Source organism: Episyrphus balteatus, chromosome 1 (assembly GCF_945859705.1).
Source record: "Episyrphus balteatus chromosome 1, idEpiBalt1.1, whole genome shotgun sequence".
Taxonomy (NCBI): domain Eukaryota; kingdom Metazoa; phylum Arthropoda; class Insecta; order Diptera; family Syrphidae; genus Episyrphus; species Episyrphus balteatus.
Window position 1 is genome coordinate 167,952,897 of NC_079134.1, and position 16,713 is coordinate 167,969,609.

General features: G+C 30.0%; 1 protein-coding gene across 1 annotated transcript in view; it reads right to left on the bottom strand.

Moving 5' to 3' along the window:
* The window catches only part of LOC129907508 (regulator of G-protein signaling 17), a 118,524-nt gene extending 103,700 nt beyond the window's left edge, over positions 1-14,824 (bottom strand). Inside the window, exons 1-2 of the mRNA XM_055983786.1 lie at positions 14,410-14,824; positions 1,029-1,374 (exon numbers count right to left, since the gene is read on the bottom strand). The gene's annotated coding sequence lies outside the window, so the exon portion shown is untranslated. The remainder of the gene's footprint in view (positions 1-1,028; positions 1,375-14,409) is intronic.
* Positions 14,825-16,713: the final 1,889 nt, after the last annotated feature.

The following is a 16,713-nucleotide window of genomic DNA, read 5'->3' on the forward strand; positions in this document are numbered from 1 at the left end:
AGTCAGCTTTTTTGTGTGTAGTCAATTACTCATAAAAAAGTTGCTGTTTATTTTCAAAAGATGATAAGTCCGGGACTTTAATCATGTTTTGACAATATAGACAGATTAGATGCTTCATATTTTGAAGGCAGGTGTGGTTATCCGCCAAGAACATATTCAGTTAAAAAAACGAATTTTGAAAAAAAGTGGACTTATCATGTTTTGAAAATATACGATTCAATTCTTTTTCACATAATTTTCAACCGAATTTCATTTAAGAAAAATACCTTGTTGATGGATGTTAAAGTTGAAAAAAATACATATTTTATCCTCAGAAAGGTCTAAATGCCTCTTTTCCAAAATAACAAAAAAAAAAACTTAAATCGATTTAAAATTGACGCTTTTAGACACTTAACTGCATTTTAATTTTTAAATACCGTTTAATCAGTCTTATTTTTCAATTTACATATATGAAACTACATGAAAGACTTCTTTTTTATGCCAGTTTTCTTCAATAAATTTAAATAATTTTTTAGTTAGGTATATTTTTCCTTTAACTTTTTTCTAAATAATATGTATGTAGGTATTGGTATATATTTAGGTAATACAAAAATTATTCAAAGATAAAGTTTTTTTGTTCATACTTTTTTTAAAAACATCATTACACAGCATTTTTTGTATTTTAAAATTCGGATTTTCAATATTTTAACCTTTACATCATATAACGAGTATTATAAACTCGTTCTCATTAGGTTATGCTAACTTAATTCTGGATTGTCATTATTAAGAGTTATAGATTCAATTTCGCAATACCCATTCACATCACTTTAATCTCTGAGATTAACAGGCACTTAAATGCCCCTTAATCGTTATTTGATTAGTAGTTTATTGAACCTATACAAAATCTTTAACTTAATTTTGAAACCATCTCTGATTTAAACAAATAAACCTTAATTATGAATAAATACCTACATAATATTCATCATCTTAGTAAAACCAATTAACTTTTTATACAACACAAATTTATTTTTTTTTTTACATCAACCTACCTTATAAAATTCCAACTGTGTATTTGGCAGCAGTGTTATTAAAATATCCTTTTATTATACTTTCGTCCTTTTCATCCACAGTAAGTATTTTATAAAATTATATCCTGGTGATGATAACTATGTTGTAATTTGACGTCCTTTGAGGAAAATATTTGCAATACCCGGCTGCTGTCAAAATATTTTACACTACCTAGATATAGGTTAATTAAGTTTTTGTATCACAGAAAAACTTGCGTTAATTGGGTAATTTTCATTTATTTGCCAATTTTTTTTATATTTTTTTCCATTAAATTTTTTAAACAATCAAATATATTTTTTTTTTTTTTCACTTAACAATTTTTTTCAACTGGAATTATAAATATTTTTCATGAAAAAAAAATACATAGAATAATTTAATATCAAAGAGATTGAGATACGAACGTGTATGAGCTACTATTTGTTTTGCTTCCTACTTCCTCAATGAAATATAAAAATCACTCAAAACCCACATAAGCCGAAGGAATATTAAAATCTCCTAGGAAACCCCGATTATCCTGGAAGTGAAATTCTTCAAATCAGCTGCACATTGCACAATATTCCTTTTCGTCTAGGAAACACAACAAATATATTTTTAATAATTTTTTTCCGGGCAATAAGACGACACCTCCGAACGACTGCTGCGATAGGCTCTTATCTCACTCAACTGACAATCCAACAGATACCCACGTTCCGATTTCTGGATGTTAGAAAAATGTTTTCAGAAAAAAAAACTGCTGTTTTCTTATCACAAAACCTCGATGGAGGGTAGAAAGAAAGCAAAACACAAAAAAAAAAACAATCGCATAAAATTCTGACAGCTGCCTGAATCCGAAACGAATTTGTTTGAGAGAATAACTTCCTGCTTTTGATTATATGGCTCATTAGGGAAGTAAAAGGAAGGTATCTGAATTCAGCAACCTCAATTCCTAAACAAACTCAATGAGATAACCTTTCTTTGGATTTTTTGGAAAGATTTTTTAAAATTTTTTTGTAGGCTATCCTACGTCATTTCAAAGATTTTTTTTGTCTTATTTCAAAAACCGGGAGAGACACAAAAACGTAATCGAAATATTATATCACGCGAATTATAAATGTGTTACAACTGGAAAATGCGATAACGATTATTTTTTTTCATACCAATTCGTTGAAGAACTTGAAACGTTTATCTGGCGTTTTGATGGCGCACTTCGAAAACGTCACCACTCACCGAGAGTAGGACTATAAATTAGTCAACAAGAGAGAATTTTATGAAAAGAATAAAAACGCGGTCGATTCGAATAATCTTGCACTGATAGCAATTCGATATAAAAACAAAAAAAAAATTCATAAAATTCAAATGACTTTCAGATACATGTGAAATAAAATGAGAGTGGGAAAGTTGTGTGTTGTTAACCTGGCCCCGACCGACAGACGACGCCAACAAACAGTGGGTTGACAAATTTAATCTTTTACGTTCATATCTTGTATGATGATGGAGAGTATTCACAAACTCAGTGAATCACAATTTTTTCAAAAAAAAATTTGTTTGCTGAAGATTTTTATTTGATGTTGTTTTTTTATAGAATCTCTTAAATGGAATTTGCTTGCTGAATCATTTTATATTTGGAATGATGTTATTATATCTTATAGAAGTAGGTACATGATGACAACAAAATTTCTAGTTGAAGACGGAAAGATTGATGAACCGGTTGAAGACGTCATTAAATGAGCGACCGTATATATACAATATACATATTGTTCATAGGACAACAAGTTGATTTTGATGATTTCATTTGTTTGTATTTTGATTTTTTTTTTTGTTCTTTAAGAATCTTGACTTTCTCTTGTATCTTATAAAGAATAAATTATTCATACCTACACAAAAAAAAAAACAAAAAGAAAATTCTATCCACCTGTTTGAGTTTTAGAAGATTTTTTCTCAAACTGTCGAGGGATTTGCATTATGATGACGATGCTTGGTTAATATTGAAAGATGCTGAATGAATATTCAATCAAATCGATAGTGTAAATTTGAATGACACAGACTCAGAGTGGTAGGAAGGTACTCTTTAAAGAAAAGGCAGACTTTCTTATAACATGGGATTAAGTATAAAATAAAGAGATATTTTTTTCAATTTTGTTTGCTAAGAATGTATACAAAGCATTATTATAAACCGAACTTTATCCGGGAATAAAATACGTTTTGCATCTGTACAACTTAATTTAAAAAAAGCAAAGTTTTTCTTACTTTTTCTTTGATAGTTAGGATACTTATACGTTCTAGGGAAGAAAACTTAGAACAGAAATGATAGAACACATAGTTCTGATTACAGAAAACCAATTCTCATTTAATTTTTTTTTTTTTTAAGTGTAGAAAGCCTAACTAACTTTTTTCATTGACTTTGACACTTTGACCGTAGTGCCAGAGGCTTTTAAGGCATTTAAATATGTGTTTGACGTGATAACGTCTTATAAATCGATGAACCATGGCAGCCACCATAAAAAAGTGACGCCATTTTCTCCCGTTCCGCTCTCGCACTTTCGCAGTGCCCGCAATTTCAATTTCAATTCAAAATTAAAAATAAACTATTAGAGGTACAAAAACCTTCTATAGCTTATTTGAAAGATAATAACCTAAATCTAAATCCGAATGAAGGATTTTTCAAAATTCCGTCATATAATAGGGTAAACAGGGTTAAAACGGAAAGATGAAGTTTGGACTAAAATCTAAACGCGAGATCGTAGAGAGTTGATTTTTCTTGTTATAGATAGATAAAACTAATTTAAGAATAACTGCATTTAAGAAAAAATTCTAAAAAATTTTTGAAACTAAGCTACAACGTTTTTACGGATACGGATTTTTTGGCAAAACTTTGCGTTTCGAAATATGAATTTTTTGTTTTTTAGGGGTATTTTTGGATAGGTTTTGATTTTTAGCTTTTTTTGGAGCGTTCAAAAAATCTCAAACTTATAAAACATGTAGGTTTTTTTCTTATGCATACATGTGCAAAAAATTGGAATCGTTTAGTGAGTTTTTACTGAATAACGGAAGAAACAAGTTTTAAAAAAACACGTTTTTTGAACGTTTTTAGATAGATCATGACTACGACTAAATGTTTGCGAAGTTTCAATCATTTTCGTAAACACAATTTTGAGATAACGGTAAAATAAAATTTTAGAATTCAACAGGTTAGGTACAACTTTTGACCAAGAGCAGATACAAATTTTATTAAACTTTTATGAGCATCCTGATACAATTACCTTTCATTTGGTATATCACACATAACGGTCGGAATCTTGCGAAAAACCTCAAAACACCAGTGGAGATCTGAGAAGTCCCGTAATCTCAGTCTGGAAATTCGACATGGTTGACTTTAAAAAATTCTCTTGTAGTTATCTTTGAAATAAGATTGATACGTCATATGAAAGGTGAAATAATAAGCTTTTACATGGTATAAAATTTTGTATAGGTTGTCAAACAAAAAAATTGATTCCATAGCCTGAGAACATAAAAATAATAATACAGTCAAATAAGGAGAAAAAAGGGGTAAATCTCGGAATGAATGTTAGTAGAAATTTTTTTTGCTCAATATCTTCCTTTTGCCATTCTATAACATATCTCAAAAGTCTAGAAAAATCTCATGTCCGCTTGTCGCTATTTCAAGGTCAAATCGCGAAATGGAGATTTTCAAAATTAGCAAAAATAGGCTATGGTATTATATACACATATGATACATGATTTCAAGGTATTTTTTAATGCAAATTCCAAAAAATCTAAAATCAAGACAATCTGACGTCTCTGGAAAAAGTTATACCTGTTTTTCATCTGTCAACTCATATTATTATAACAGTTGCAAACTTACTGCCGAAAAAACCTTAAAAGTTATGGTAGATGAACCAAATTTTGCATGAAGATTTTAGAATCCATCATTATTAAAAATCAAAACAATCCATTACAAAAAATATATATACCTACGAAATAATGGTTTTTTTATGGAGGGGCAAATTTTAGGATATGCACTAAAGAAGATTCTTGTTCATCTTAGGAATAAGTGCTAATAGGCTAATTTTTTCATTTTAATCTTTGTTTGGATATTCTTTAACTACCCTCAAAAATTTAAAAACATCTCATGTCCACAAGTCCTAATTTTCTTGGTTTGAAAATAAGGTGCAGATTTTAAAAAATTAATAAGAAAAGTTTAAATTTTTATATGTATACCAACATAAGCGACATGATATAAAGGTATTCTTTAACACTTATTCCAATAAAACTCACAAACAAGTCAACCTGACCATCCTTGAAAAGTAATGCACCTTATTCATGTTGATCTGACACAAATATCTGAAGTGTAGTTTTTCAATTTTTTTAAATCTGCAACTTATCTTCAAACCAAGAAAAGTAGGACTTGCGGACATGAGATTTTTTTAGATTTTTGAGGGTAGTTAAAGAATATCCAAACAAAGATTAAAATGAAAAAATTAGCCTATTAGCACTTATTCCTAAGATGAACAAGAATCTTCTTTAGTGCATATCCTAAAATTTGCCCCTCCATAAAAAAACCATTATTTCGTAGGTATATATATTTTTTGTAATGGATTGTTTTGATTTTTAATAATGATGGATTCTAAAATCTTCATGCAAAATTTGGTTCATCTACCATAACTTTTAAGGGTTTTTCGGCAGTAAGTTTGCAACTGTTATAATAATATGAGTTGACAGATGAAAAACAGGTATAACTTTTTCCAGAGACGTCAGATTGTCTTGATTTTAGATTTTTTGGAATTTGCATTAAAAAATACCTTCAAATCATGTATCATATGTGTATATAATACCATAGCCTATTTTTGCTAATTTTAAAAATCTCCATTTCGCGATTTGACCTTGAAATCGCGACAAGCGGACATGAGATTTTTCTAGACTTTTGAGATATGTTATAGAATGGCAAAAGGAAGATATTGAGCAAAAAAAATGTCTACTAACATTCATTCCGAGGTTAAACCCTTATTTGACTGGATTATAAATGTTTTTTTGCTTTTTTAATGAAATTTGATGGAGTTAAAAAAATTCTAGCTCTTTTTGTAGATGTCTCTTAGACCTGATCGATATATATATTTGGAGCTAAGACAATAAGCTTTTAGACGGTATAGGCTGTTAGGGAAAAAATGGAATAAATGACGTGAGAAGATTAAAATTCATGTTGTTTTTTTGCTTTTTTTTTAAGAAAATGATTGTTTTCAATGAATTATTTTTATACTTTTTGCGCATTGTAAAAAATTAAAAATGGTTTTATTCTTAAGAAGAAATACTTGGCTTTTAAATTGCATAATTTTTTTTATAAGCTTTTAAAATAAAAAAATTAATATAATGAAAAAATAAAAAAGGTATTTTTTTTAGCTTTTTCTTGTAAATTATGATTGTTTGAAAAAAGTAAACTCTTCAATTGACTCATTTTAAATAAAAGCACACAACCTGTTTTCTGACGACGTTATTACGTAAAATCATCGTCCGTAAACCGGCTTTACAGACAACCTCTTTTTTTTAATGTTTTCATGGCTGGGAAAAAGCACCACAGAATAAGTTAACGAGGCCAGCTAACAAAGATTGACTTTTTTAAGATGATTTCGGACAAGTGATTCGAAGAAGAACTTCTCTAAGTATTCAAAAAATTTACTTGAAAACTCGTTTTATTCGTTTTATATAAAAAAAAAGCATTATTAAATAAATTTGCAGGTGTCATTTCGATAGAAATTTAATTGTTTACACTTTTTGTAAGCTGCATCATTTTCGGACTTTTCTTTCAAAGGACTGCGTGCTAAGAATCTCTTCCTTGAACATTTCACTCGCTTAGAATTGTGATTTCCGATTATTTATCAATATTTGGCGTTTTAAATTTTTAACCTTGGATTTAAGGTCTTTAAAATAAAAGCATTTGCAAAAAAATACCACCACAGATATGAGCAGACAAATTTTCAAATTTGGTTCTTGCCAAATTACATTATACATTATAAACTACAACCTTAAGAGGTGTGAGGAAACCCCCACTAAGGGTTGGGGGACTTAGGAATATGCTCATTAGGGTGTGTCATATCGCATTTTGTTCGATATTCGTAGGTCCTTTATCCCATTGAGATCTTTTTCGTAAATAGTTTATTTTGAATTAGGCTAAAATTGTTTAGTTTTATTTCCAGTCAATTTGCGAATTCTTTTTTAATGGAAAATGCATCTGTAATGGTGTTTGACAAAACTTGATAACTACATTTAAAAAAATGACATTAAAAGACGACTTCAAAGATACTTTTTGTCTATAATGTCATTATCAAAGAAAACGTACGTTCAAATGTGACTGTAATTATTATAAGTTAATTTCTTGTAAACTCAAGAATTACTTCTTTTACATACTTTACACCCATTTTGACGTGTTGTAATTTAATTAAATCGATGTTGAGGTTCGTTTTTTTTTTGTAATTCTTGAGTTTACAAATTCTACATTTTTTGTACCTTCAAAACACATGTCTTATACCTTTATCATTGTTAAGAAATGTTTTCTTTCTCAAATACAGAAATCTAATTTTTCGAAACATTTTTATGAGGCTTGATATTTTGTTGTCTATACTTTTTTTGATATTGCATTAGACATAATTTTATTTAAACAGAAAAAAAATAAAAATAATATTTTGTTACACCACAGTTAAAAGTTTTAACAGCCTTAACTCGGTTCAACATACATAGCTACTTTGAATCTATTTTATGCACTTATTTTGTATGTTCTATTATTTTTTTCTTATTTTCATGACAATAATAATAAGTTCATTTTCATTACTTTTAAGAAGAAGTTTTCAGTTTTTTTCACATGCTTTTAGAGAAAAAGTTTGTTTTTTTTATTTTTCGAAAGTTTTTTCTGACAATTCATTTAATTTAGACTTAATTTAAGGTTTTTCATCGAGGATCGAGCTTAGATATGGTACACTTTTCAGCATCTTGAAAAACCTAATTAACATATTATTTTAACATGAATGCAATCACTTTTTTCGCTATGTGAGAAGGTGATTAATTGATTAGTCATTTCTGAACATTCATGAAGAAACTTTTATTTTACTATACTGCACTGAAAGAAAAAAATAAATTTAAAATCAACGAAAACCATCAGGTCGATTTAACTATTTTTCGTTGTGCGTTGAAGACGAAAAATTTAAAATCATAGTAGGACATCATAGCCGTAGCTAGGATTTCATTTCGGGGGGGGGGGGGTAGCTCAGACCAAACAAATTTTTTTTTAGAAATCACAATACTTTGTATCAACTATATGTAACTGCAGTCGATTCTAAATCCCGCTAAATCAAATAGTACAAAGAGTGATAAGTTGGTTGATATAAATTGCGAGCGTTAGCGAGCAAGAAATTTTTTTTTAAGAAACAAATTTTAACCAATCTAAGGCTTTATAAAAAAAATTATTTCGTACAATTTAATATATAAAACATTGAAAAATGTACTTTTTCTTGCACTGAAATTTTGTAGCAGAAAATTGACAGGTACATTCTATCTATTGAGTTCTAAATGAAATTAGCAATACTTAAAAACCAAAATTTTAAATAATCCAAGTTGTTTGACATGAGCTAATTACACTGGTCAACAAGGTTTTTGTTACAGAAACCAGGGTATACTTTTCTATAGGTTGAGCTCGAATCCGAAGTCAGAAAAATTCTATCACATCACGTTTTGGAGATATTCCCGTTAGAAAATTGAAAATGCCGATTTTTACCAGTTTTCAAAGTTATTTTTTAGCGTTTACTTATTTTTTTTTAAATTAAATTTGTAACAGTTTCTAAAAGAATTATGTCAAAATTTGAAAGCGATTGGTACAGAACTTTTCGATATTTGCTATTAAAAGCAAATAAATATGAGATGCCCCAAGCACTTTGATTTCAAGTTATGATTTCTCGAGGAAAAAAATAGATATTTAAAAGATTTAAACGGATTTAGAGAGACAAAACTTAATTCTTTTAGAAACTGTTACAAATTCAATTAAAAAAAAAATAAGTAAACGCTAAAAAATAACCCTGAAAACTGGTAAAAAGCGGCATTTTCGATTTTCTAACGGGAATATCTCAAAAACTTGATGTGTTCGAATTTTTCTGACTTCGGTTTCGAGCTCAGCACACAAAAAACCTATAGAAGAGTATACCCTGGTTTCTGTAACAAAAAAGAAGTTTAATTTTGTTGACCATTGTTATACTTCACTTTGAAATTTAACACTGAAATTGTTTAATACCTATATATAATTTGAAACAAAATAATAACGAAATGTTGTAAATACAGTGCTTTGCAAAAGTATAATCGCACCATATAAAAATGCTATTTATATAAAACCGAGTATTGCAGCGACACCCTACTATTTTTTTATTAAAGGGGATCAAAAAACAAGAATATTGAGAAGAACAAAATGTCCCGTTACTTTCTCTTATAATTTTTAGAAATAAAAACAAGTTTTTCTTCCATTGCAAAAGTATAATTGCATTTTTTTTATTTTGAGTATGGCCAACAAGGTTTTTGTTACAGAGTTTTTGTTGCTGAGCTCAAATCAGAAAAATTCTATCACATCGCGTTTTTGAGATATTCCCGTTAGAAAATCGAAAATCCCGCTTTTTACCAGTTTTCGAGGTTATTTCCTGGCGTTGGTAGGCACTACAGTCTCTGAAAAAATCGATACATTTATTTTCGCTTACATACTGGATTTAAGGTTAACATAGAACAAAAGTGGGTAATAAGCAACTTAAGATATCTCGGACAGTAAAAAAGATGTCTGAAAGATTTAAATAGATTTAAGGGTAATATGTCAAAAACGAGATGTGATCGAATAAGTCCGTCTTTGGATTCGAGTTCGGCCACCGAAACCCTTTGAAAAAGCATAGTTTAGTGTCGGCACCAAAAACCCTGCATAAGTACTTGTGGTATTTAAAGGGTTCTTAAAAGAGCATTTTAAGGTGTTAACATAGTGCTTAAGGAAATGGTCAAAGAGATAAAAACTCTTTGTGATGGACCAAACAATTTTTTTTTTCCTTTATACAAACTTCATCGACAGCTTCTGCAACGATGCAAAATTGGTAGTGATTTTAAGGCAGATTTTCATATAGGTAATCAAATCACTAAAATACAAAAACAAATCATTTAGTGCTGCACATATTAGACTTATGTATATGTTTATAATATAGGTATCTTTTGATTTTATGAAAAAAAATTTCGGGGGGGGGGGGTTAAACACCCAAACCCCCCCCCCCCCCCCCCTAAATACGGCTATGTAGGACATCGTTAGTTTAAAGTGGTTTGCCGCTGTTTCATGTTAGTTTTTTCAACATTAAATCAACTTTGAACATTACATTAGGTACATTTTTTCCCTCAGTGTGGTTACTCCTAACGGAAAAAGAAAATGACTAAAACAGAAAACATTAAACACAAAAAATATATATATTTTGTTAATCAATTAAAACTGGGTTTTTTTCAGGATTTCAATCAGGTTTCAGGGTTTTATTTAATTTAAAGAAACAGAAAGTTCTAAATTAACACAGTTATAGTATTCGATCATTCTTCAAACTGTAATCTTAGGTCCGAATTAGCTTAAAAAGAATATATTAAATTACCGACTGAATTTTTTAACAAACAAAAAAAGTTGGTAGATCTTATCAACTTTTCCAATAACACAACTTTTTGCTTGTTCTATATTTCAACTTAGTAAAAGTATTTCCTGAATAAAAATTTGACCTTAATAATCTTTATATTGTGTACCAAATTAATGAAAAAAAAAAATCAAAAACACGAAATTGCTGTATCATCGGAAACCTATAAACAATCAAAAAGCTTGCATACTTATATATTTTTCTATTTACCAAAATTCCAAGAAACTTCATTTTAAAAGTATCTTAATGAATTTTTATAATTAAATCGAAAAATATGAGTCCCTGCTGATTAAACTAAAATATACCTATATTTCTTTGAAAAATCTCTGTGTTTCCTTCTAATTGTTTGAGCTAAAAATCCGCGTGATTATTGACGCATTTACCTAAAAGAAAACCAATGGAATTTCAAACAAAATTAAGAACAAAAAAAAATCAGGTAAATCACCCCTTCAAGAAACAAAAACAACAACAAAAAATTGTATATTGAAAATGTATTCAATCTTCAGAACCGGAATTAACTTTTCGAAAACAACACACAAAAAAAAAATAAAATAAAAGAAAGTGTTTTGTTTTTCTCTCTCAACTTTTAATACAGTCAAATAAGGAGAAAAAAGGGGTAAATCTCGGAATGAATGTTAGTAGAAATTTTTTTTGCTCAATATCTTCCTTTTGCCATTCTATAACATATCTCAAAAGTCTAGAAAAATCTAATGTCCGCTTGTCGCGATTTCAAGGTCAAATCGCGAAATGGAGATTTTCAAAATTAGCAAAAATAGGCTATGGTATTATATACACATATGATACATGATTTCAAGGTATATTTTAATGCTGATTCCAAAAAATCTAAAATTAAGACAATCTGATGTCTCTGGAAAAAGTTATACCTGTTTTTCATCTGTCAACTCATATTATTATAACAGTTGCAAACTTACTGCCGAAAAACCCTTAAAAGTTATGATAGACGAACCAAATTTTGCATGAAGATTTAAGAATCTATCATTATTAAAAATCAAAACAATCCCTTACAAAAAATATATACACCTACGAAATAATGGTATTTTTTGATGGAGGGGCAAATTCTAGGATATGCACTAAAGAAGATTCTTGTTCATCTTAGGAATAAGTGCAAATAGGCTAATTTTTTCATTTTAATCTTTTTTTGGATATTCTTTAATTACCCTCAAAAATCTAAAAAAAATCTCATGTCCGCAAGACCTAATTTTCTTGGTTTGAAAATAAGGTGCAGATTTTAAAAAATTAATAAGAAAAGTTTAAATTTTTATATGTATACCAACATAAGCGACATGATTTAAAGGTATTTTTTAACACTAATTCCAACAAAACTCACAAACAAGTCAACCTGACCATCCCTGAAAAGTAATGCACCTTATTCATGTTGATCTGACACAAAAATCTGAAGTATAGTTTTCCAATTTTTTTAAAATCTGCACCTTACTTTCAAACCAAGAAAATTAGGACTTGCGGACATGAGATTTTTTTAGATTTTTGAGGGTAATTAAAGAATATCCAAAAAAAGATTAAAATGAAAAAATTAGCCTATTTGCACTTATTCCTAAGATGAACAAGAATCTTCTTTAGTGCATATCCTAAATTTTGCCCCTCCATCAAAAAATACCATTATTTCGTAGGCATATACATTTTTTGTAATGGATTGTTTTGATTTTTAATAATGATGGATTCTAAAATCTTTATGCAAAATTTAGTTCATCTACCATAACTTTTAAGGGTTTTTCGGCAGTAAGTTTGCAACTGTTATAATAATATGAGTTGACAGATGAAAAACAGGTATAACTTTTTCCAGAGACGTCAGATTGTCTTGATTTTAGATTTTTTGGAATCAGTATTAAAAAATACCTTGAAATCATGTATCATATGTGTATATAATACCATAGCCTATTATTGCTAATTTTGAAAATCTCCATTTCGCGATTTGACCTTGGAATCGCGACAAGCGGACATTAGATTTTTCTAGACTTTTGAGATATGTTATAGAATGGCAAAAGGAAGATATTGAGCAAAAAAAATTTCTACTAACATTCATTCCGAGGTTAAACCCTTATTTGACTGGATTATTTCGGAAATCATTTATCTTTACACACAACAAAAATCTATAAATGTTTCTTTTTTTGCTCGTTCTTTTTTTTTGTTTTTGCTCTTTTTTTTCTCTACTTCCAAATGATTTATTTCTTCTAAATTCAATATTGGTTCTGTAGGTACCTTTATAGATATAGAGAGCTCCACCTTCAAATAAATAGGAGAAACATAAAAATATTGGCAATCTTCTTCCTTAATAACCTTAAAGACCTAATCAACAACAACAACATTACCTACCTATAACGAAAACTAGAATGCCAAATATACCTATAAATACAACAAACATTAAACAACTCGAATAAAAAAGCCTAAACAGAAAAGTCATATAGACACCACATAGTCGAATTGCTCGCACAATTTCCAATTTTTATGGAATCTCAAAAAAATTAGTTCAAGATCGATGTTGCTGACCTTCCCTTTTCACGCTTCTCTTGCCTGGTGAATAAATAGAGACTATACAACGATAGCGAGATATAGCTCAGTGTTGAACTCAAAAAAAAAATAACAACAACAACAAACTACAAACACACCAAAAAAACACCATTCGCCATGCGTCGATTTCGAAATTAAACAAAAATTTTGAAATTCCACCGCAAGCAAAAAGAGACACCAACCAAAACCAACCAATATTTCCAACACAACTAACTACCACCCCTCTCGACCATTTTCGACGTTATCCCCCCCCCCCCCCCCCCCCCCTAAAAACAATTTAGTCTTTGGACTCTGTTTACGTACTGAAAGTTTTTTTTTTTTTTTGTTTAGAAAACGCTTTTCATCCATTTATCATTGGCAATCCAACAACAACAACACAAACAACCGTATACCGAGTCTTTTTAGGTTTATAAAAATGTATCTAAGTACTTTCGGCCATGTTATCACCATCAGGAATTTCTTTTTGTTGCCCCAATGTTAGTACTCGAGTGCCGAGTTTTCCACTTATTCGGTCGTCTTGCCTACAATATAAGCTCATTCTCCCGACGGTTTTTCATCGTCGTCGTCGTTGTAGTTGTCTCTCAGCTATAGCAAGCACCCACCGACCGACCACCACCATACATCATCATACCCCAAGCAAAAAATGTTGTATAGAAAAATTGGAAAAACATCAAAATCCATTATACAGTGTTCTGTGGCGTGGCGGGTACTTTCCCCGCGCTCACTTACAAGAGAAAGTACAAGCTACAGAAACTAACCTCCTTTTCCCCCCTTAAAAAATACCCCCAAAAACTGAACTGAAGCGAAAAACTCTCGCACTTTCTCTTCATGCTCTGTAGAATCTCTATATCCGTGGCGCTCTCTCTATGAGCTCAGAGAGCAGCATTGGAAAATAGCCTGGTTCGCGGTTGATGTGTTGTATACCTGCCCCTAGACTTTGTATTGAGGACGACGACGAAGACCGAAAACCGACAGATACGGAGCAGAATTTTCCTGATTTGTTTTCCCAGCAGAAGCAGCTAACAAACAACAACAAATAGCAGCTCACACACTTTTCTAAACGAGAGCTTTTTTCGAACTTGAATTTCGAATATAAAATTTTCTCGCAATATTCCTCTGTGTGCGTGTATCTGAATTTTTCAATTTGATTTTCACAACTGTATACCTTTTTACTATTAAACTTTTTTTTTAATTTTTTTTTTGTATTTATTTTTTTTTTCGTGTACGCGAATACAGAAACAGAGTTTTTGAATTAATTTTTTTTTCTAATTTTCAAGGTGTTTCAAAAACTATTCACTGTGTAATTTGAGGGGGAGGGAGTAGATTTTTTCCGACGGGAGGATAGAAAATCTCCGAAATCAACCACAAATTTTGTGGTTGTTCATATTGCTTACGCACTTTTTTTGGGGTATTTTTTTTATGAATGTATTCCACGCACTACCGCCCGAAATTCAGGAAAACAAAGAAACGAAAAAACGGATTTTCTTTGTATATCAAAAAGATATAAAACTTTCGCACCTCGAAAACGACCGTGTTTATAGCCCGACGACAGGTTTCCGTTTTTTTTTGAAAGAAACAAACTTTTTTTTTTGTATTGCAAGAGTTTTTTTTTTTTTTGATAATTTTTTAAAGGGGGTTTTTCACTTGTTAATAATATTTTTCAAATCAAGGATTTTGAAAAAATCTTTTTCATTTTTTTTTTTGGAAAAAAAAAAAGAAACACTACACTACAATTAAACAGTCCGCGGGGGGTTGCAATTGGCAGTATAATTGCCGTTTCAGAGAATATTAATTCTTTTTTTTTTTGGTATTTGCGGGCCCGAGCGTTCGAGGCGATGTACCTACAGAGGTAATAATTATTTGTATGTGCACCGCTCAATATGGCGTCTTCCAATCTGAGCATAGAGCAAAAACCAATGAAATACAAATTCTCGCTGTGTGGAAAATTGTTTAGTTGGGGGTTCTTTTTGTGTGTTTTTGGGGAGGGGGTAACACGGAGGGTAGGTAGTGCTTTTTCAATTTTCCAATGTCGAAATAAATTTTTGTGTATAATTTTGAGAAAAAAAGCTTGTGGAAATATTTTTGTATACACAATGAGAGAGTAGGTATACGAGTAGTATACCTGGCTGATATGAATTGATATTCGAAAAAATTTATCCATGAAAAGTTGTGTTTTTTTCTTTGGATTTAAATTCCAAACTATACCCCTCTTTAACCGGTGATGATTGGGGAAAAGCTTAAGGATTTAGAGTGAAAGAGATAGAAAGTGATATATTACTTAAGGGTAGATTTAGAAAATGAATGGAATAAAATTGGGGACAAATATTTAGAAGAAGAGATGAGAGAAGACGACTTGAACTTGTGCACAATGTAGAATTTACCCCGAAGGAATTGGAGAATTATGTGGGCCAAATTGTCAGAGTCAGATAGTAGGTAGGCAGTAGGGTGACACAAGGTGATTAGCATAAAAAGCTCTTATAACAGCCATATTGGAAGGCACTCACCTGCTTTTTGCGGTAGGTGGGTAAAAGGTTAGGAACTTTATTTGTTAATTGTACTTTAAGGACTGAAACAAATATAAAATTGATCATTTGAAAAGGCTGTTCTTTCATGTAGTTATTTAATTTTAATGTCGTGATGAAAGTCAACTTGTTTGATCAAATATAGGCTCGGATAAAGAAACAAAAATGTATTAAAACGCAATTTTTTTTTTCAATGAAAAAAAAATATTACGCATACACCACAGTGACCGATTATGTTTAAACTCTGAAACTCACATTAGCGGAGCTAATTTTTGTATGGCTATTTTGAATTTAAATAAAATGCATTTTAGTAATCTAAACGAATGGGTACCGTTGTTGTTTTCCTAAACATAATAAAGTAATTTTTGCGAATTTCTTAACAATACAATTTTTTGACAATATTATTTTTTTGTTTTAGTTGGGCATAACGAAATTCAGTTTTTCTCTATGAGTGAAAAGTTTTTGCAGGGCTGCCCGCCCAAACAAATTTCTCATTTTTAATAAATATGTGAATAATTTGGGGTCTGTCGACGTAAAACAGAAAAATGCAAATTTAAAAAGCAAAGAACTGATATTTTAGTGGCTTAAAATAGAAAACCAAAAAAATTTTAATTTAAATTCTGCTTAATCAATATGTTGAAAACATTTCAAAACATGATTTAAAAAAATATTTTTTTCAAAAAGAACAGAAAAAAATTCATTTTTTCTTAAGTTTTTATCAAAACTAGTAAAAAAAATTTGTAGGTATAAGAAAATTCGCTGAAATTAGACGAAAGAAAAAGAGTTTCAAGTGAACAAGATTCCACTCGGAAAAATTTGAATTTTACTTTTCCCCTATTATGAGTTTCGGGCGAAAAGTTGTTCACGTTCGGAAAACCCTCCGCATTTTTTTTTTTTTTTTTTTTTTTTCAGAATATGCGATGTAGTCGACATCTTTTTTTAATTTT